Genomic DNA, 21,103 nt, shown 5'->3' with positions numbered 1-21,103 from the left:
GGACAGTATGGTTTTGAAAATGAGGTACAGCGTTAATTTGGGTGTGTTAATGTATTCAGGCGAGATAAACAAAATGTCCCACGTTTGCAAATTATACTTTTTGTGGAAGTAGTGGGGAAGGGGGGGGGGTAGGAGATGTATGTGTTATTAAGTTAAAAGCGATGAAATGAAAGTCAGAAATGCTATGTGGAGAGGTTGTGGTCTAATTTTTGACAGTGAGAGGTAGATTTGAATATAAGTCTAGGTAGGTTGCTGCACTGTGTGCCATCTACAGTGTTTGGAGATTACATGGAGAGGAGATGGAGATAGTAAAAGTGATACGTTCCTTTTTATTTGTACGCATAGTTTGAATCATTTGAATATAGGTTGAAATATAATATGAACATGGTTTCTGGTTTGCATTTGGGTGTAGTTCATAATTTTAGTAGTTTGTGACTAGTGAATAAAAAAAGGTAGATATACTAAAATATATGGTAGTAAACGTATTAATTATTGTCTGTTCTTATGAAATATAAGTGGTTGGGGAGTGTTTCTTTAGAAGAGATGTTTTATAAATGTGTGAGCGATAAAAAAGAAATGAAAATGCTCTGTATATTTTCTGTATGACTTGCTTGACATTAGTAAAGTACATGTCATTACAAGTGATAGTAATTGTCAGGCTGTATTCCTGTGCTGAATATATATAGGTGTTTAAGTGGTCCAGGTTTTACTGGTGCTCAGTTTCACTATCTCTTTTGAGACACTCATCAATGTTTTCATTCAATTTAATGTCCTTAATATACATACAGTAAATGGACTATATATATCAAAAGTTCGGGACTTAGAACTTTCTTTACTCTCCCCATCCTCTGCTGTACACTGTACAGAGTGTTTAAATGACTTAATTAACATACAGATGTATAGCTAGTAAAGGTGGTGTAGTGCCACTCAATTTAATGTCCTTAATATACATACATTAAAGGGACGGTATATCAAAAGTTCGGGACTTAGAACTTTCTTTACTCTCCCCATCCTCTGCTATACACTGTACAGAGTGTTTAAATGACTTAATTAACATACAGATGTATAGCTAGTAAAGGTGGTGTGGTGCCACAGGGCCCATGTATAAACCGTGCTATGGGATGGTTTATGTTTTACCCGCCAATTTACATGTTTGAATAATTTTGGATGATAAGCGTTACGGAAGACACCTTTAAAAATTAAGCCCGAGTATGGGTATATTGCCGCTACTAGGAAAGGTGGTGGTTTCTTTTTGATTTTGTACGGTTAAGCAATGGCGAGGGTGGGGGTAGGGGAGGTGGATATGTTGGTGTTTAAAACACAGACTTTAGTAACATGCAGATGTCTAGCTACTAAAGGTGATGTTGTACCACTGGGACCATTTATAAAGCGCCCCAAGGCATGGTATATGTTTTACCCGCAAATTTGCATGTTTTAATAAGTTTTGCTGATGGGTGTTTCAGGAGATATCTGTTGAAATTAAGCCTCTGTATGGATATAGTGGCGCTTCCAGGTTTGCTGGAGCTCTTTGGTTTATCGCGTAAAGTTAAGCAAGGGTGGCTGTGGAGGTGATGTAGTGGTACTGGAACTATTTATAAACCGCTGTATGGTATGGATAATGTTTTACTTGGAAAATTGCAGGTTTCAATACTTTTTGCTGATGAGCATTCCAGCAGACACCTGTTGAAATTAAGGCTATGTATGGCTATAGTGGCACTAATGGGAGTGCTGGAGCTTGTTGTTTTGATTTTGTAAGGTTAAGCAAGGGAAGGGGTGGGAGAGGTTGGTATGTAGCTGATTATAACACGGACATATGTGTTGCTAGTAAAGGTGATGTAGTGCCACTGGGTCAATTAATAAAGCACTCTATGGCATTGTATATGTTTTATCCGGAAATGTGCATGTTTTAATATGTTTTGCTGCTAGGCGTTCCGGCATAGACTTGTTCAAATTAAGTCCCTGTATTGCTATAGTCGCTCTACCAGGTTTGCTGGGGTCTTTCTTTGATTTCGTTAGGTTAAGTAAGAATGAGGGTGGTGTAGTGGCACTGGGCCCATTTATGAAGCAGTTTATGGTATGGTATACATTTTTCTTGCAAATTTGCATGTTTTAATACCTTTTGGTGATGAGTGTTCCAGCAGACAGCTATGCAAATCACAAAACATTTCTGTTGTTAACAAATCTTTGTGCTGATAGACACTTTTGCACTGTGGTAGAAGGCTGCCAGCGTTGATGGCAAATTATGAAACTTGGTGCATTGTACAATTAAATGGAAGCTTGGATCATTTCTTTGTTACTATGGTGCAGTGAGGGCTTTAATTGGGAAAAAAACTGGGGGTGCTCTAAAAGGGGTGGGGCAAACCTGTTAAAGGGGTGTGGGGTATTCAAGTAGGGGCGTAATCTACATGAAGATAACTAGCATTGTGTGCTTAAGAAAATCCCCTCGAATTATCCTACGTTCGTGAAACACGCTCTTTAAAGGATTGCCCTTCCTCCTACAACGTTGCTCACGTAGCATGATATCTCCACTTCTCAGTAGTGAGCAAAATGAGCATGCGCACATCGATGTGCATGCTCTGACTGCAGTCCAATAAAAAAAAAACTAACTACCTTTGCGAGGGCCGAAAATAGAGCCCCTAAGCACTGCACCATCCAACCATCTTACAATTCATTCAGACATTCCTACCTACATAAATACATACATATGTACCTGCAGTTATTCTAAGTATCTTTCAACCCACTCGCCTAGGGTAAACACTGTGCCATCCATCCAGTTATACGCCCATAAATTCATACATACAACTCTCACAGAACCAATCCAATGGCGCAACCAGAGAGAAATTTCAGGGAGGCTAGTTCTTTCAGCAATAGGCAGAGTGGGGATGTAGGGGCTCTAAAAAGGGGTGGGAAAAAACAGAGCTTCATTTACAAGCAAATGGTCTTTTGGACCTGTAAAGTACTCAGCGCGGCTCTTTGTGTGCTTTTGGGAAGCTGTCTCAGGGAGTCCGGGGTAATGGGCGTTGTGCACCTGGTGGTCTCTCTGCTAATCACGCCACGATAATGTTGCTCCTGGGCTGCAAAAACAGAAAATGGTTCTCTTTAAAGGATTTCTTTTCTTCTACAACGCGACTCACCTGGCATGATGTCTCCACTTTTTAGTAGTGAGCAATGTGCATGGTCTCACTCTCTCACTACAGTCCAATAAAAAAAAAAACAACGGACTACATTTTTCGAGGCCCGAAAATAGAGCCCCATAGAGATCAGTTTCGAGGCCACCAAAAATAAACTGCCAGTGCTCAGACTCCCTCCCCTCCAATTAAAGCTTTGGGTGCAGTGTTATGTTTGCGAAGTTGTAGATAAAATTGTTAATATTAATGGTAATTTTTCTGTGTGACGTTTGGTTGGTAATATCATCCTCAGTATATAGATACAATTTTTAAAAATATTATCTATAAAGTTGTCTGTGATGGGTTGCAGAGGTTGTGTGTGGGGTGGTGGGGTGTGGTGGAGAGGTGAAAATCATGAGGTAGTGCAGTTACATGTAAATTGTAAAGGTGTATGTAAATAATTAAATAAATACTTGCTGTATGTTCTATGGCACTACCAGTCATCCTACTGCTCCTCTGCAGTGCTCCATCACGTTACAGCACTGCCTCTGGGAGCCGTCAGTAGAATTGATGTAATTGTATGTTATTATTGTAATATATTGAACTGATGTAAAAAATAATTGAATCTATTTATTTTTTCGAAAAATTATTTCATTTGGATAAAAATGTTAAAATGCCTAGAAGAACTGAGAAAAAAAGACAAGAAAAGAAGCATTTATATTTGCAGAAAAGAACAGATTTTCAATTACAAAAAGATTAGAGCACTACAAAAACAGTTTCTTCTGGTAAAAACACTAGACAATTTCTGAAAAAAATATTACAAACATTTAATGAAAATAACATCACACAAAGGAAAAAGAAGAATTTTTCAAGTAAGGAGAAGAAGACTTCAATTTCAAAAACAAGGAAAAGAAAACATGATAAAGAAATAGTGGGGCATATCAACAACAACCAGCGATAATTATCGCTAAGCGCACTTAGCACTAGGATAATTATCGCCGGCTAGCGCAGATTTTTATCGCTGAAATAGTGTGCTATTAGCAACGCTTATCTCAAACGTGATAAAAATCCTAGCACTAACTGCCTAACGTGATATTATCGCTGGAAACCCAGCGATAATCTCACGAAATGTGGCGTGAGCTTGTTGATAGGGACTCAAAAACTAAGCCATGATATCCTCCTTCCATAGGATATCATGGCTAAGTCAGTCCCGAAGCAGGCGTAAGGAAAGTAGCGATAACAGGGGTTATCGCTACTTTTCCTGCCGCTATGCTTCATAGAGTGGGGCTTGATGATAGGAGAAATGTCGCTTAGCAACATTTCTCCTGTCATGTTAGGTCAGGAATGCCCACTTTGCATCGCATTAGAGATGCAAAGCTGGGCGTTAAGATTTCGTATGCTAAAGCAAGGTTTCACACGTTAGCGTGACCTTGCTAATTAGGCGATAAAATTATCACCGCTTTTCGGCCGAAAATAGCCGCAAAATGGGCGATAATTTTCTATCGCCTCGTTGTTTATATTCCCCAGTATCTGTTACCCGGGGACAAAACCAATTTCAAGAAATTCGTCAGAGACTTTTTCGAACTACAGTGATTCAGAATTTAATGAGAACATGCTGCAAATATGAAAAGAAAGTGCTGCAAATCAAACAGAAGCAGCGTATCGAAAGAATTGTGGATACTGCTTTTATTTTAAAACAGAAGTTATTAATTGTGATTTTGAAGAGGATCAAAGTATTAGATAAAGTAATCAAAGTGTTGAAAGAGAAAAGTAGAAGAAAAAGACTTGTGAACAGTACCAACTTTTGCAAAATCTTTAGTGGACATTGGAAACATACTTCTAGTAGTGAGCCTTTTTTTATGAGGAAAGTTACTTCCAGGAAAATAGTTTACCATTTGCAGTTGATACTGTAGGTCGTTGCTACGGAGTTCAGGATGGCTGTCCCCTTCCAAAAGAGGAATTGGTTGGTAAAAGTGCAAAAGAGTCAATAGTTGAAGAAGTGCAAGGGAAATGTACACAAGCTCCTGTGTATAAGTGGGGTTGTAGCAGTATTTGTAGTATTCAACAGGAATCTATTGATATAATGCAAAATTTGCTGTGAGAATATACACAGAAAAGTATTAAACAGAAGATTAAGTTGTTGCAAGGACTAGATCCATGTAATGTAAGAAAATATACTGAGAAACATAGGCATTCTCTCGCTTGTCTTTCAAGAAAAGTGTGTAAAAGTGTTTTTCATCACTTGAGGATGTTAGCAGTACACCATTTAGAAATGCGAAATTTTGTAAGGTAACTGTACTATGTAAAACGTCCTGCATTATGTTTAGGTGAACTGAATACAGCTCTTTTATATGGTTCTTTATAAGATGTTCAAAATAAGTTTGATGATATTGAAATGCGATATTTTGGTTCAGAAGAGCAGTCAATAGAAAGTGAAAGTTTGACAATTACAGATGTTGAAGGAGATGGGCAAGTGATTAGCACTGATCAGTTTGAAGAAGAAATTGGAAGGTTTAATGTAGTGTGATCTGAAATACCAAACTATGTTTGTGTTTGTTGTCGACGTACTCATTATAAAAGTCAAACTAGGAATGTTGATTTGTATTTGAAAAGGAAAACAATAGTAAGTGGGGAGAATTTGCAACTTACTTGTTGGTGGAAGGTCGATTTGAGTTAGGTAGTGATCAACGTATATGTAAATATGGTTACAACAAATTAGAAGAGAACAAAATGCCTGCTAGAGCAGTACACAATAACTTAGAATTAGTAGCTATTCCAGAGGAACTGGCAGAATTGAATACATATGAGTCAGTTCTAATTCAATCTGTTCATCCTTTTCATACTATAATTCGGATAGAGCCTAAAACTGGTAAACTGCTACCAACAGACTTGCAAAGAGGGCTGAAAGGAAGAGTGGTGTACTTACCTTTGGATTTTAAGAAAAATATTGAAATTATTGCTGGAGAAAAAGAGGAAAATTAGGCAGTAGTCATTGTAGTAAATGGTGTACCAACAAAGAGTCGGAAAATATGGCAAGAATTTGTGGATGTTAATAAAGTTGAAAAGGCTACCTTATATCTTATAGAGAACAATATTTATTACAAAACTGTAAATGTGGATGAACAGGTAATAGGTTTTGAAGATGAATGTGAAATTTCAAGTGGTCAAATAGAGAAAGTGGACAAGTCAAGGACTGAAGAGATTTACGAACAGTACACAATATGTCCTTTGCATTCAATGAAGTAATAGGAAGCAGCATTGAGTTATTGCGAGGAATCATTTGGGTAAGTTTAGGTCTTGCCTGCTCATGGAATAGAGTGTTGAAATCATTAGAAGAAATCAAATACTTATCAGCAAATGAACCAGACAGTACAGACATTCTTAAAACTAATGTTGGACACATTCTATCTGAAAAGGAGTCGAAATCTGGAACAGCTATGTCTGTATGAAGTACTTCAACATTACAGCTTCTAAAAAAATGTTAAACAGAATTTAAAAGAAGGAAAATATGCAGTAGATGGATGTCATGGTTGTTTAGTAAAACATGCAAAGCAAAGGGTAATCTTATAAACCACAAAAAACTCAGTTGTCAAACTCCAGATAAGCGAGAATTTTACTATTTAGCACTTCTCCAACTCTTTAAACCATGGCGTAGCGAAAGTGATTTACTTGGAGACTTTGCTACGAAGATTCTTTTAATGCATGTAACGATAGCATTGCATGTACAATTTTCCCTACATATTTAAAAATGTTGAATGATGAAGTTGAACAGGAAAAGACTATTACAGCTGAAATAGCTAATGAAAGTTCTCAAGATAGTCAAAGTAGTGGTCAACCAATACTGGAAAATGAAGCAGCGATTGCTATGCATGAAGTCGAAATTGCAATGCAACAAGCACACGAGAGGAATATTACATTAGAAAAGTTAGAAGAACAACTAAATGTTGAACGGAAAGAAATATATGTACAAGAGAGAGAACAGATAGAACATGGTTTGTTGCATGAAAAAAAGAATGTGTGTGTTCATCTTTTAAACCTCTTCTGATGTACATCAGTGGTCAAGCTGGGACAGGTACAAGTTTTTTAATTAAAGTTTTGACCAGTTATCTTAAAAACACTACTGGTTCACATTTATGTTCTGTGGTAACAGCTCCAACTGGATTAGCTTCACACAATGTTAAAGGAGTTACTTTGCATAGATTACTGATGTTACCAGTTGAGCATGATAGTAAATTACAATACCAGACGTTTTCTGGAGAAGCTTGTCATGAAGTGTCAAGAGTGCTGAAGAAAATGGAACTATTAAATTATTGATGAGGTGAGCATGGTCTCAAACTTAATGCTTGATTTTGTACATGTAAGATTGCAGCAGGTATTAAAAACAGATTATGACGGTCTCTTTGGAGGAAAACATTTAATTGTATTTGGAGATCTGCTACAACTAACACCTGTAAAAGGAGAACCAGGGCCCGATTCACAGAACTAACTTAAGACAAAATCCTAAACTTACTACAATTTTGGTATTCACAGAAGGCACTTATTCATTTTGGTATTCACAGAAGGCACTTACTCATTTTGGTATTCACAGAAGTTAGGAGTCCTAACTTTAGGACTCCTAAATGCCTTCTGTGAATACCGAAAGTCTTAAAATTAGGATTTTTCTCAGTTTAGTAGTAGTATAGTTAGGACTCCTAACTTTAGGACTCCTAAATGCCTTCTGTGAATACCGAAAGTCTTAAAATTAGGATTTTTCTCAATTTAGTAGTAGTAAAGTTAGGACTCCTAACTTTAGAACTCCTAAACTGAGAAAAATCCTAATTTTAAGACTTTCGGTATTCACAGAAGGCATTTAGGAGTCCTAAAGTTAGGACTCCTAACTTCTGTGAATACCGAAGTGAGTAAGTGTCTTCTGTGAATACCAAAATGAGTAAGTGCCTTCTGTGAATACGAAAATGGTAGTAAGTTTAGGATTTTGTCTTAAGTTAGTTCTGTGAATTAGGCCCCCAGTGTTTAAAACTCTTCTACCTGAAGACACAAAGAAATCTCTGAGAAGTATTGGAAATGTGAATCTGTGATTACATTTTGAATATAAAAAACTCACTCAGAATATGCAACAAGCAAGAGATGAAGATTATGGAAATATTCTGAAAGATGTAATAATTGGTGTTCTAAGCAAACATGATAAAGACGCTTTTCAAAGTTGTCTAGTAAAGAACTTGTTTACAAATCAAAACACACCAGCAGAAGTAATGTACAAGAAAATGAAAGAAAAAAAGTCTATAGTTTGCTTAATGCCTACAGTGGAAGAGTGTTATACATTAAATAGAGAGCTTATGAAATTGGAAAATTAAGAAATAGTTCACATTGAAGCTATTGATAAAATGGAGCATCAGGAAATAACAATTCTTCTTTCAGAAAAACTACAGACTAAATTGGATTATTTGGAAAAGTCTGTATCAAAAACTGTTGGCTTAGAACTTTTTTTAGATGTATGTTTAAACTGTCGGGTAATTTTGAAGCGTAATATGAATATAGAAGAAGGTTTAGTGAATGGAGCAATGGGGAAAGTTTTGATTTTGTGAAATATCAAAATAGAAATGGAATTGAATTCTTGAAAGTTACATTTGATCAGATTACAGAGGTAAGACAGATTGCGCATTGTGCTGTAAGTTTTTTGCTTTTAAAAGACTTGAATGTTCGTAGAAAACAGTTTCCCTTCTGTTTAGCATATGCAATAACTATTCATAAATCTCAAGGTTTAAGTGTACATAATGCTTTGATAAATGTAGGAAGAACTGTGTTAAAGACGGAATGGTATATGTTGCATTATCTTGAGTTGGAACATTGTCTGGTTTGTATTTAATTGATTTGGTGAGAACAAGGTTAGTGCTGATGTTAATTGTGTAAGAGAATATAATCGTTTGAGAAGGCTTTATGCTCCAAGTTTAGGTGAATATCCTATTTATGAGAAACGTGTTGTGTGTTCAAAATGCAAACATGGTGAAGAATCAACTCTGGTTGGAAAGCAGAAACAAAATCAAGAGAAACGAAATGATGTAAAGAAGCAAGAAATACAAACAAGTGATGATGTTGTCGGATTCCAATTAGAAAATGCTTCTGGTGTCAACTGCTATGGTTATGTTATTCTAAACGTTATATTTTATCTTGAAGATGTTTATGGTGAAATTATGGAAAGTCAGGAAAAAAGATTATGTTTGGCACTTTATACTTTATTTCAAGAATTGAGAACAGATAGAAGTAAGATCCATTCTGCTTCTGGTATTCGCCAACTGTTGGATACATGTACTGGACCTTTAATGTTCAGTGCTAATATACAACAAGATGCACAAGAATTTCTGATGGTTATACTTGGAATACTAGAAGATGAAGGAATTCAGATTGAGAGTTTATTTGGACTCAGTTACAAATGGGAACATAAATGTGAACAGTGTTCATTAACTTCAAGCACTATAGTTGAAAGAGAGCGATTTCTATATTTCACAATGCCTGACAGCAAATCTGTACCATTTTCCAAATTACTAAAAGGAGCAGATCACAAGATGATCTGTTCTCGTTGTAAATCAACAATGCTATCTACATTATGCCTACGAAGATATGGAAAATATTTGATTATAATGCTACAACACTGTAGACCAAATGGAAGAAAAGTGGAAACCAAAATTAAATAGTTTGTTGCTAATCAAGTAACTATTTCTGGAAGAACTTTTGCAACAGTTGCTATTGTTTTCCATGCTAGAAGTACTACAGTAAGTGGACATTATACAGTTTATTTAAAGTATAATAATGGTTGGAGTCACTGCAACGATACACACTTGGAAATGAAACCGAGATTGCCTTATGAATTACCGAACTCATACTTGATATTTCTGAAACAAAGATTTTAGCTACACCATTCGGCTTTGGGGGAAGGTTTAAAGATACTTTAAGTAATTCATACTGAATGCTTTCAAAGCGAAATGTTTGATACATTATTTGATGTATTGGGAAAATGTTCACTGAAACTATAAAGTAAAGGTAAGATTTGAAGATTGGAAATAGTATTGGATGTGTTATTTGTGTTGATTTTGTATTGTATTTGTGAGAATAATGGATTTGTTTTTTTTAACAATCTAGTTGATTGTTTTTTTCCCTGCTGTCTTATGATGAAACTACTCAGATATCACTGTGAATAGAGAAGTTAAGTAGTAGCTGATGACAGCCAAAAAAGGGAGAAAAATTGATAAATGATATTGTAGTATTTAAAAACTCACTGTAATTTGTGAAATATATTACATTACATAGTAGTGTTGCAGTTTATTTTATGTAGTTGAAAAATTAGAAAAAACAGTAGTAATGACAAATAACACAATGGTAGTTCGATATTTAAAACAACCTTTGAAATTCACTGAAAAAAACATAGGTTTTACAGATGTTAGAGTTAGAAATTTGCATTTAAAAAACATAGTAATTTACTTAAAAAGCCATAGGTTTCAGGGACGTTATAGTTAGAAATTAGCATTTAAAAAACATTAGAAATTCACTGACAAAACTATAAGTTTCAGGGATGTTATAGTTAGGAATTAGCATTTAAAAAACCTTACAAATTCACTGAAAAACCATAGGTTTCAGAGACGTTATACTTAGTTTGACATTTGACTCGTACAAAACCAGAGAAATTTGCCTGTTATAGTTAGTTGAGCTAACTATAACTTGCACGCTCGCAATGCACTGCTGATGACGTTACATATTACATCACTCATGACATGGTCAGTGACATCACTCAAGACATCACTCATGACATCTCAAATGACATCACTGATGCCATCACTGTTGTGCAAATGAAGGCAGGATGATAAAAATGTTGTTTATATATACATATATTACCTAGTTGTGGTCGCCAGTAGGTAGTTATAGTTAGGACCTAGTTTCCATACGAAAAGCATTTTTTGTTTTCCCAATAACTTTGGCGCCGTTTGATGAATCTTCTTGAAAGTTTCAAAACTAGTGATCAGCTCCAGTCAGCTGCTGTCCTGAAAGTTTCGGGGTGATTTTTCAAGCCGGGCCTGAGAAAATGGTGTAAATCCGATCAGTAATTCATGAGAAATTCAAAAACCTAAAGTTTCAAAATCAATTTTCCATAGGAAACTTTAGCCAAGGATACAGCCTAAACTGCTGAACGGAATTACACCAAATTTGGTAAAAAGGTAGTGCTTGGTTCCGGGAGTGACCTTTTTTTTAAATGGTGTAAATCTCCTCAGTTGTTGCTGATAAATTTGAAAAATAAAAGTTTAGATATCTATGGCCGCTGTGGGTTTGCGAACCCTTCCGACCACGAGCTTCACTGAGATTGGCTGCCAACTCTCCAAACCAGGAAGTGTTGGCAGCCATTTTGTGACTCGGTAGATCCAAGTCACAAGAAAACAGTGAAATAAAGGTGGAAAACAAGAAAAAGGGGCAGGGTAGAAACACCCTGACCCCCTAGGCCTGCTCAGGGGGTCTTACAAGGCTGGGATCGTGAATCCTGCTGAAATTATTTTAAAAAATGAAGTGTGGGCTCCCACACTTCATTTAAATGAGGCACCCGGTGGGTCAGGTCCCGGGGGCATTGCCCAATTCATATTTTATAATTGCGGGGCCCCCCGCAGCCCTGGAGACTGCCACCTCCCCATGGCTATGTACATAATATGCGGGAGGGCTCCCGTAGCCCCGGGGACCGCTACCCCCAGAGGTTGTGTTTTGGAGGCCCCCCAAGCCCCAGTGACCACCACCCCAGGGGCTTTTCTTAAATATTCATGGGGGCACATGCCCCCCACACACCCCAGGGACCGCCATCTACCTGGGGCACTAAGTATGTAAATGCGGGGGTCTGTTACAGACCCCTGAGCCCCATGGACCACCAACTCCCCGGCTCTAAACACATGGAGCCCTTCATGGCCCTGAGGACTGCCACCCCCCAGGGCCGGCTCCTGCACTGTCCCGGGGTGCAGACCCTTGGACACTGGTGTTTGCTAGGACAGGGCGGGAGCATGGCTTCCGCCCTGTCATAGCAAACTCTGCTTTGGATTTTGGAAGTAAGAGCATTTTGGAAGCGTGACCAGGTTTCCCGCGCTCGCTTCCAATATCCAAAGCAGATTGCTTTTCCACACGGGGAGCTGCATGTCAACAGCTCTCTGTGTGGAAAAGCAATGCCTGCTCCTGCAGGAGATGGGGAGCCGGCAGGACCGTGGGGGCATTTGGGCTCCCCCCATGGTCCCTAACTATGAGGCCAGGTCCCAGGGGATGTGGTCCCCGGTGCCCAAAATAGCCCAGGAGGCGGAAGGCCCTACTCCATTTAAAAAAAAAGTATATTTCCGCATGCCCCGGTGGATGACGCACCCAGGTCGAATGTAAATTAATGGAAGTAGACGTTTAATAAAAAAATTGTAGTCGCGACCCTAGCGTGGCACCTAGCTCAGCCCCCTGGTGTGAACGTGGGGGGTAGGTGGCTCCCAGCACGGCCCCCTGGTGTGAAAGCGAGGGGTGCACAGCGCTCAGCGAGGCCCCTAGTGTGAACGCGATGGGTGCGTGGCTCTAAGTCACACTGGGTGCGTGACTCCAAGCAAAAATAATTAAGATTTTTCTTATAGAAACCTAGGATATATGTTGGCTAATTGGGTGGTTCTAAAAAGAGCCCTTGTGTTTATTATTAGTTCCTTGCAGCTACATGTAAGTGTGGATGCAGAGCTTTAGGTTGTTGAGAAACACTCTGTTCCCTTCATCAATGAAGTGTATTCCATCAATCCTGTAGATGCCCTCCATATGGAAACGTATATTGTTGTTTTATATGGAGCCCATTCTATGGTCTCTGAGGTAAGCAGAAACAGCTTTATTGACATTCTTCCTAGCTTTCTCAATCTGAGGACAAAATTGATTGGACCACTTCCATTTCTGTCTTTGGCATATGTTAGAGTATACAAAGGCAGTTTGGGGAAAAGCAACATCAATTCTGCAAAGGTGTCCTTCATTAGAATTTCCAGACCTACCCCAGTCAATGTGCCCAGGTCATTGCCACCACAGTGCACAATCATGAGGTCAGGGGGTTGGAGATGCAAAAACGTTTTAACCACAGGCATTAATTGGTGCCATTTAAATCCTCCCTGTCCAATCCATTTAATGTCTACATTTTGCAAAGCTTGGTCTTTGTCAATACCTCTGCATTCAGCATACCTTTTGCACCAGAAAACATAGCTGTGCCCAACAATCCACACTGAAAGCATCTTGAAGTGATGACTGTAGGTAATGATAAGATGTCTGTAGCTGAGATAGTCAGTTGGTAGAATGATAGATATCTAAAATGGTGGACAAGATTCTGTTTTAAAGAAAGTAGAGATTTGATTGGATGTTTAAGAACATTGTACATTCAAAAAAGGGTGCATTTTACTTTATTTAAAAAGCAAGTTTCTTATTGGTTAATAGAAAATGTTTGAAAGGTACAGCAGAAAGGATAAGGTCATGTTTTGCAAAGCCAACCACACCCGCTGTTGTTATTTACAACATTGTGTGGTGAACTTGTGACCTGGCAGTTAAGTTGAATGTTGCATGACCTGTTGCTATGGAAACTGACATTAAGGAGAAGAAGTGAAGAAGTCAGTTGAAAAGGGTTATTATCTGTGACCAATGGAAATGTGTTTTGCAATTAGAAAATCGCTGGAAAGTAATGTCATTTGTTGCCTCTGTGTATTTTTATGGAAAAAGAGGGTGAAACCTTGCCATTACTGGTTTCACCTTGCAGAGTCTGGTGATTTATATTGACTGTGTGTAAAAGAAAATCCTGTCTGAGTGTGGGAAATTTTTCATTCAACAGATTTATTTGCAAGGTGAGTTATATATTTTTGAGGTTTATTTTAAAAAAATTGACATTATTTTAAATCTGTGTTGTTTGAATAATAATATTAAATGTAGAGCTGTATATTGGAATTAGTTTAATTGTACTTGAAGTTTGTTTAAAAAAACAATCTGTACAATAATATATATAGTTTTTAAGTCTGTTCAAAGGTATAGCTGAATGATGCCTTATATTTTTAGATAGTTGGTTGAACATGCAGTACAAATGTGTATTTTGAAGGATGTTCATACACGGTGTAGTTTATTAGGGATCATTTTTTCTTCTCTCTACAAAGGTATAATTTAATGATACTGGGTGTAATCTCTGTTGCTGGTTCTTACCGGAGGTCCTGCTATTGACGCCATTTGCTGCCCTGCTGTTTCTGGGGTGCACACGCTGTTCGTCTCCTCTGTCGGCGCCAACGCTATTGCGCCCGTGACAGGGGGAGACTACAGCTCCCAGCCTGCTTAGCGGCCACTTCCGCTTGTCTTCGCGCCCGGAGGCGCTGAAAAGGCAGAGGCTCCCTCGGTGGAGCGGGGGTGTAATCTCTGTTGCTGGTTCTTACCGGAGGTCCTGCTATCGACGCCATTTGCTGCCCTGCTGCTTCTGGGGTGCACACGCTGTTCGTCTCCTCTGTCGGCGCCAACGCTATCGCGCCCGTGACAGGGGGAGACTACAGCTCTCAGCCTGCTTAGCGGCCACTTCCGCTTGGCTTCGCGCCCGGAGGCGCTGAAAAGGCAGAGGCTCCCTCCGCGTCGCGGGACGCGCGCGGGCGACGCCGGGCTAAGCCCGGGCAAAGGGCGGGCCCTCAGAGGCCAGAAGAGACTGGACTGGGCCAGAGACGCTGCTCATGAACTCATATGGTATATAAAGCACCGGGTGTGGCATATATGAGTAGGTTGCCAGATTTTGGCTATTGTTTTAAAGTGTTTTTTTATATTATTAATAGTAGACGGTGTAAACGTCATAACAATTCAATAAGCTTTAGAGGGGACTGTGCCCGTGGATAATGTCGAGATCTAAGCCCACTTCTGGGCCACGCACTTTGGATAATTACTTGGTCCAGAAGGTTAGCAAGATTAATTCTGAAAGGCGACAGTCGCTAGGGAAAACTAGTTCCCCGCAATCAGAAAGCCCTGTAAGGGGTTCATCAGCTTTTAGTTCAGAGGATGCGAATAATCATTCTAATATTGTTATCCCGGATGTTGTTGAGTTGGGTCAGCTCGATCTTGAACAAACCTCCCCCAATGAGTTAGAAATGGGAGATTGTCCTGATATGGTAGAACAATGTTTACCTACCCCCGTACCTCGGGCAGTTATAACATGCAGGAAATTTCCTACTAAGAAGGGGGGACTGCGCAGTGTACGGAAACGACCAGCCTCACCAGTTAAAATTCTTGAAGCAAATGTAACAAGTAAATCTAACAAGGTTGGTGTAGACGATGATATGGTAACTAATCTGGGGGAGATCATTGACCTAAAAATTAGAGGCATTATAGACCCGCTGGTTTCAAAAATTGAGGAATTAACAAAAGAGGTTGCAAGATTGGGTGGATTGCTCAGCAAGACCTTGGATAATCCAAGAGAGGTAAACACGGCCACAACTGCTGCAACTGTTATAACTAGCAATCAATGTAGGCACCATGTACAGGGAAACCCTTCTAAGGAGGCGATAGGAAATGAAGGGAATAGTAGTGTTAACCCTATACTATCTCAAGGGATTATGCACTCAGATTGTCAGGCCACGCCTGCCACAGGAAATATAAATGGATGGGAAGAAACTAACAAGAAGCATGCTATTAATCTCCCACCCGAGTGTGCTCCCTATGTGGTGGTACTAACAAATGTACCACCGCTTGATAATAAGGGTTATCAAGAAACGCACGATTCCTTAAAAAACAAATGTCTATCCTGGCAAAATAGACAGTGTGCTTTCCCACTGAATTTCTCTGATAATATTCTGACTACCAGGAGAGTTAATTGGGTAGGGAGTACTAGGAAAAGCTCAAGGGGGGACTGTGTAATTATAAATTTCAGACATCCACAGCATGTTAACACAGTTCTCCTTAGAGCTGCATCTCTCCCAATTTCCGATGATAATGTATGTGCCCGAGCACTAGGTTACTTTTATAATCATCTTAATGACAACCGAAGGGACAATATTAGAACCTATACCTATCCGTCTACCTCTAAACCTTACTTTGATATTCCCACACAGAATAGATTTCATGTACTTAGTTCCCTGGACTGTAATGATTGACGCATACAAGAGACGGAGATATGTTCAGTAAGGGAGAAGGAACCCGATGGGTATGAACATATGCTTGACGGTGCACCTGAAATAATATCTAGGGATTCAGGAAGTGCGCCTAATCAGAATGAGATAGAGAATATTCACGAGGGATTTGGGAATATACGCAATATGGGCCAAATAAGGGGGGTTAGCAATGCTGAGGAGAATGTCCGAGGCTCTGCAATTGGGATCACCGCCAGAACAGGTACATGTTCCAGACTGGTGTGCTGGAACGTAGCTGGCCTGAAATCTAAGGACAGAGACCCTGGTTGGGAAACTTTTATTAACAGGTACGATATATTATGTTTCCAGGAAACCTGGTGCAAAAATAATATTGACTACGAAGGATTTGTCTCATATAATTTACCAGCATATGGAGAGGGCCCGGGGAGAGCTAAGGGGGGCTTACTCACCCTTGTATCGGTCCACCGACAAATACTGGTGATAAAATATTTACCGGTGGGGGATTTAGTCCAGATGCTCTGGATCCGTGAAGGAAATACGCCGTAATATCCTTCTGATCAATTATTATAACAATATTTTTTACAGCACCAGGGGTAGAATAATAACCGATTTGGCAAATGCTATTGATACCCTTAGTTTGGATTCCAATGTTGTATTTGATATCATTTGGTGTGGGGATTTTAATGCCTCATTATGTGATTTATTATCTACAAAGGCCTGTGGGGTTACTAACAATGATGGATGGGAGGTCCCACACTTTGGTCATGATATGTATGGGGAAAATGTGAATACATTAATGGGGTGCCTTGACTTGGAAATTTTGGATTGTTGTAAGGACAGTAATGGTTTACCTGTCCCCACATTCAGGAACTGGCGCTCTAATTCTGTGATTGACCATGCGCTGGTATCTTCTAGTATTGTCGACTGTTTTGCTCCACTGGAAATGGAAATAATGGATACTAGTGACCATAACTGTATTATTGTGACCATGACTTTGTGGGAGGATAATAATAGAGAGGCAGGGACCACTGTAGGAAATATAGAACCCCACCGGGCTAATGGGGTAAGGCTCAGGTGGACAGGCGCAAAAGCATCCGAACTGACCGCATCCATCATAAAGACGAATTTAGCAGACATTGTTTTTATTTTGGAAAATAGAGTGGATCATGAGCGGGTCCTATCTAGTTTTATAGGAATCAACAATGCCATTAACGCAAAGTTCACAGGTGGCAATAGGGGTGGTACAAAACCTGGATTTGTTTGGTTTGACCAAACCTGTTCTACTGCTCTGACTAACCTTAAGCAGGCCCTAGCAATAAGGCCTAGGGATAAAAAATGAGTAATAAAATTGAGGTTAGAGTATAAAAATGTCACTAAAATAGGAAAGTGGTTCTCCAGCATGAGGCGTGGGATTCTCTTAAACAAGCGGCGGAACTCTGTAATGGCACGTTATTTTGGGCAACAGTCAACTCTCCATTCCTTAAGGAGACAAATACACCAGAGTTAACAGCAAATGTCTCTTGTGAAGGCTGGATTACCCACTTTTCAACTATCTTTGATTCAGGTAAAAACACTGATGCTGGCTCATATAGATGGCCTATATTACCATTGGAAATCTCTGTAGAAGAAGTTGAAAGGGGGATTAGGGCAAGTAAGGGAGGAAAGGCCCAAGGCCCGGATGGGGTTCCAAGTGACGTGTATAAGGAAGCACCAGAAGTGTGGGGCCCCTTGTTGGCTGCTGTATTCAATGCCGCGGTGTGTACAGAACCTCCGCCGACCTGGGAGGAGTCTATTATTGTACCGATATACAAAAAAGGGTCCAGGGCGGATGCAAAAATCTATCGACCAGTTTCGTTACTGGATTCTTCCGTAAAAGTTATGAGCAGGATTATGCTGGTAAGATTGGAAGAATGGGCAGAACAGGATGGTATCCTAACAGACAGCCAATATGGTTTTAGGAAAGGCAGGGGTACGCTCGATCAATGTATCAATTTAGAATTATTGATCGGGAAGTATAGTGAAGCTAAATCTGGCCTTATATATTTGTGCTTTGCTGATTTAAGCAGCGCTTTCGACATGGTTGACCACTCAATTTTGTGGTCAACCCTGCTGAAATTGGGTGCGCCAGAGGGCATAATTTATTTTCTTGCCAGGATGTATGAGAGACTAAAAACATGTGTTCGTTTTGGCAGGAAGGGAGAATGTACCCCGAACTTTAACGTAAAACGAGGTATAAGGCAGGGTTGTGTTTTAGCTCCCCTTTTGTTTATTTTATTCATTAATGGAATTGATGCTATTTTAAAGGAAGTTCAGGCAGATGCTCCCATGATCAACGGTGTTTCAATACCGGTGTTATTATACGCCGATGATGCTGTGCTGTTGTCAAGAACACCAATAGGGCTGCAACGCCTGATGGATAGTTTTGCATCCTTTATTGACGACAAAAAATTAGTTATTAACAAAAGCAAAACGTACACTATGATCTGTGGCCTAAAGAAATCTAAATATACAACGAAAGGGTTTTTTATTGACAATGCAAAAGTAGAGCAAGTAGACAAATTCTGTTATTTAGGTATAACTTTCTCTGGTGACAAAAAGTGGACACATGAATTTGATAATATACGCAATAAAATGGCTAGAAACGCACCCGGAATTTTTAGATTTGCTCAGAAAATTGGGGATCGTAGGACCAGAGATATGATAAAAATTTATCAGGCCAGATGCGTATCAATTGCATTGTATGGGGCAGGAATCTGGGGTTATTGCTGCGCATATAAACTGCAATTGGAAGAGAATTGTTTTTTTTAAAAACTCTTATGTTTACCTATTTCGGCTTCTAATGCTCTGTGCCATCAGGAATTATCTGTGAATTATCTACTTGACCTTTTGTCACTTAGACCTCTGATGATTTGGCGGTCTATTTGGTTGAATGAGGAGAAGTCCTTTACTAGGTCTATTATCCAGGACTGTTTGCGATTAGATAAAGCCAAAGCAATACCCTGGATTAAATACATTATTGTGTGTTTCTCAGATATTTTTAACCTGAATATTGTAACTGATCCGAATGCTGTTTTATTGATCCCCAAGGTTGAGCTAAAAAGGGTCTTCCTAGCTTATGCTGAGAGGAAGAGAGCTGTTATTGCTGGTACTCTGTCCACTGTTATGCTTTAAAACAGATATTTGTCTACGGATGGATTTCCTGCCTATCTAACCCTTGTCACCAGGCCGACACACAAATTTGTGCGAACCAGACTTAGATTTGGAATAGTGCATCACTTGGTGGCCCATCCAATAATGAAAAAACATCCATTAGGGCCTTGTAGATGTGACGGGATTTCCAAGCAGAGCACAATGCACTTTTTACTATTTTGTAAGCTGTACTCTAATTTTCGTATTGTCTTGCTTAAACCCATGTTTGTTAAATACGGAACACGTACGGTTGAGCACGCAATGAAATTGATTTTTAACTTACAATCTGCGGAGGTTTGTTTTTATACTGCTACTTTTTTAAACAAATGCATCAATTCTAGGAAAAGCATGTGTTTTTAGCTGTTGAAATGCAATTTTAGTGTGTAAATAAGATTATTGTTTAATTAATCATGGTGTTTTAAATGTATCATTATGTCTGCTAAAAGTTATTCATATTCTGTATATTTTGATTTTGTGATTGTGTACGCTTTTATGGTCATTAATTTGTACCGAATAAAGCTGAAATTGAATTGAATTGATACTGCATAATTATAGATACTTTGGTAAGGATGCAGCACAACTGTAGTGTTTGAAAGATGATCATATAAGGTGCTAATAATTAAGTGTCTGTTATTAATTTGTACAGAAGGTAAAGTTAAATGATGACATATGTTTTAAGATAGAATGGTGAAATAAGGTGTTGTTAATTCTTTGAGTAGCCTGAGCAAAGGTATAGTTGAATAATGCCACTTAATTTTAGATACAAAGGTCATAAAAAGGTAATAAAAGTGTGGTTTTAGAAATGCTCATAAAAGGTGTTGTTAATTAGTCTTCTTTCATAAGTCTGTTGAGAGGTATTTTGATGATGTTGCATAGTTGTAGATTGAATGGTCAAGATGTAGCTCAAAAGTAAACCACCACATATTACTCTTTCTGGTATGTTGTACTTATCCACTTACCTGGATAGTATGTAATGACTCATGTATGTGTTCAGATTGTATTTATATAGCTGTATGTATATTAACTAAATTATTGAGCTAGTAAATATGTGATTTTATAAGTACACAAGAAATGATCTACTGATTCTATATTGCGCAATCACCCAGTTAGTATCCAAGCACTACCCATGTATTCATGCAATGACTCATGCACTAACTCATGCATTGGTAAAATCTCTAACGCACTACACATGCAGTCCAGCAATCCCTCTGTTACTCCTTGTGTACTCTTTCAATAACTCTGCCATGTCCTTATTTAATCACTGCGCCAAAACACAAGCACTTATAAATTCACCAACCACTCTCCTTGCAGCACTCTAAGTATCCAGTCACTATCCATGTACTCATGCTGACTCAGGCACAAACACATGCAGTCATACAATCACATCTGCACTATCCATGCAGTCCTGTACCCAACTACACACTACTGATTCAGTCCTCCAATTACCCAGGTAGAACCCATGCAGTCCAGCAATCACACTGTCACTCCCCGTGCACTCCTCCAATCACCCAGCCAGTACCAGGTACTAATCCAAATAATCTGCCAAAACACAAGCATTTATAAATTCAACATGCACTCTCCTTGCAGTAATCTAATGATCCAGTCAGTACCAATGTACTCATGCAATTAGCCAGGCACTAACTCATGCACTTCTACAATCTTTTCAGTGCTACCTTTACAGTTTAG

Source organism: Triturus cristatus, chromosome 5_2 (genome assembly GCF_964204655.1).
Source record: "Triturus cristatus chromosome 5_2, aTriCri1.1, whole genome shotgun sequence".
NCBI lineage: Eukaryota > Metazoa > Chordata > Amphibia > Caudata > Salamandridae > Triturus > Triturus cristatus.
The sequence above is the reverse complement of the archived record's forward strand: the minus strand, read 5'-3'. Positions refer to the sequence as shown.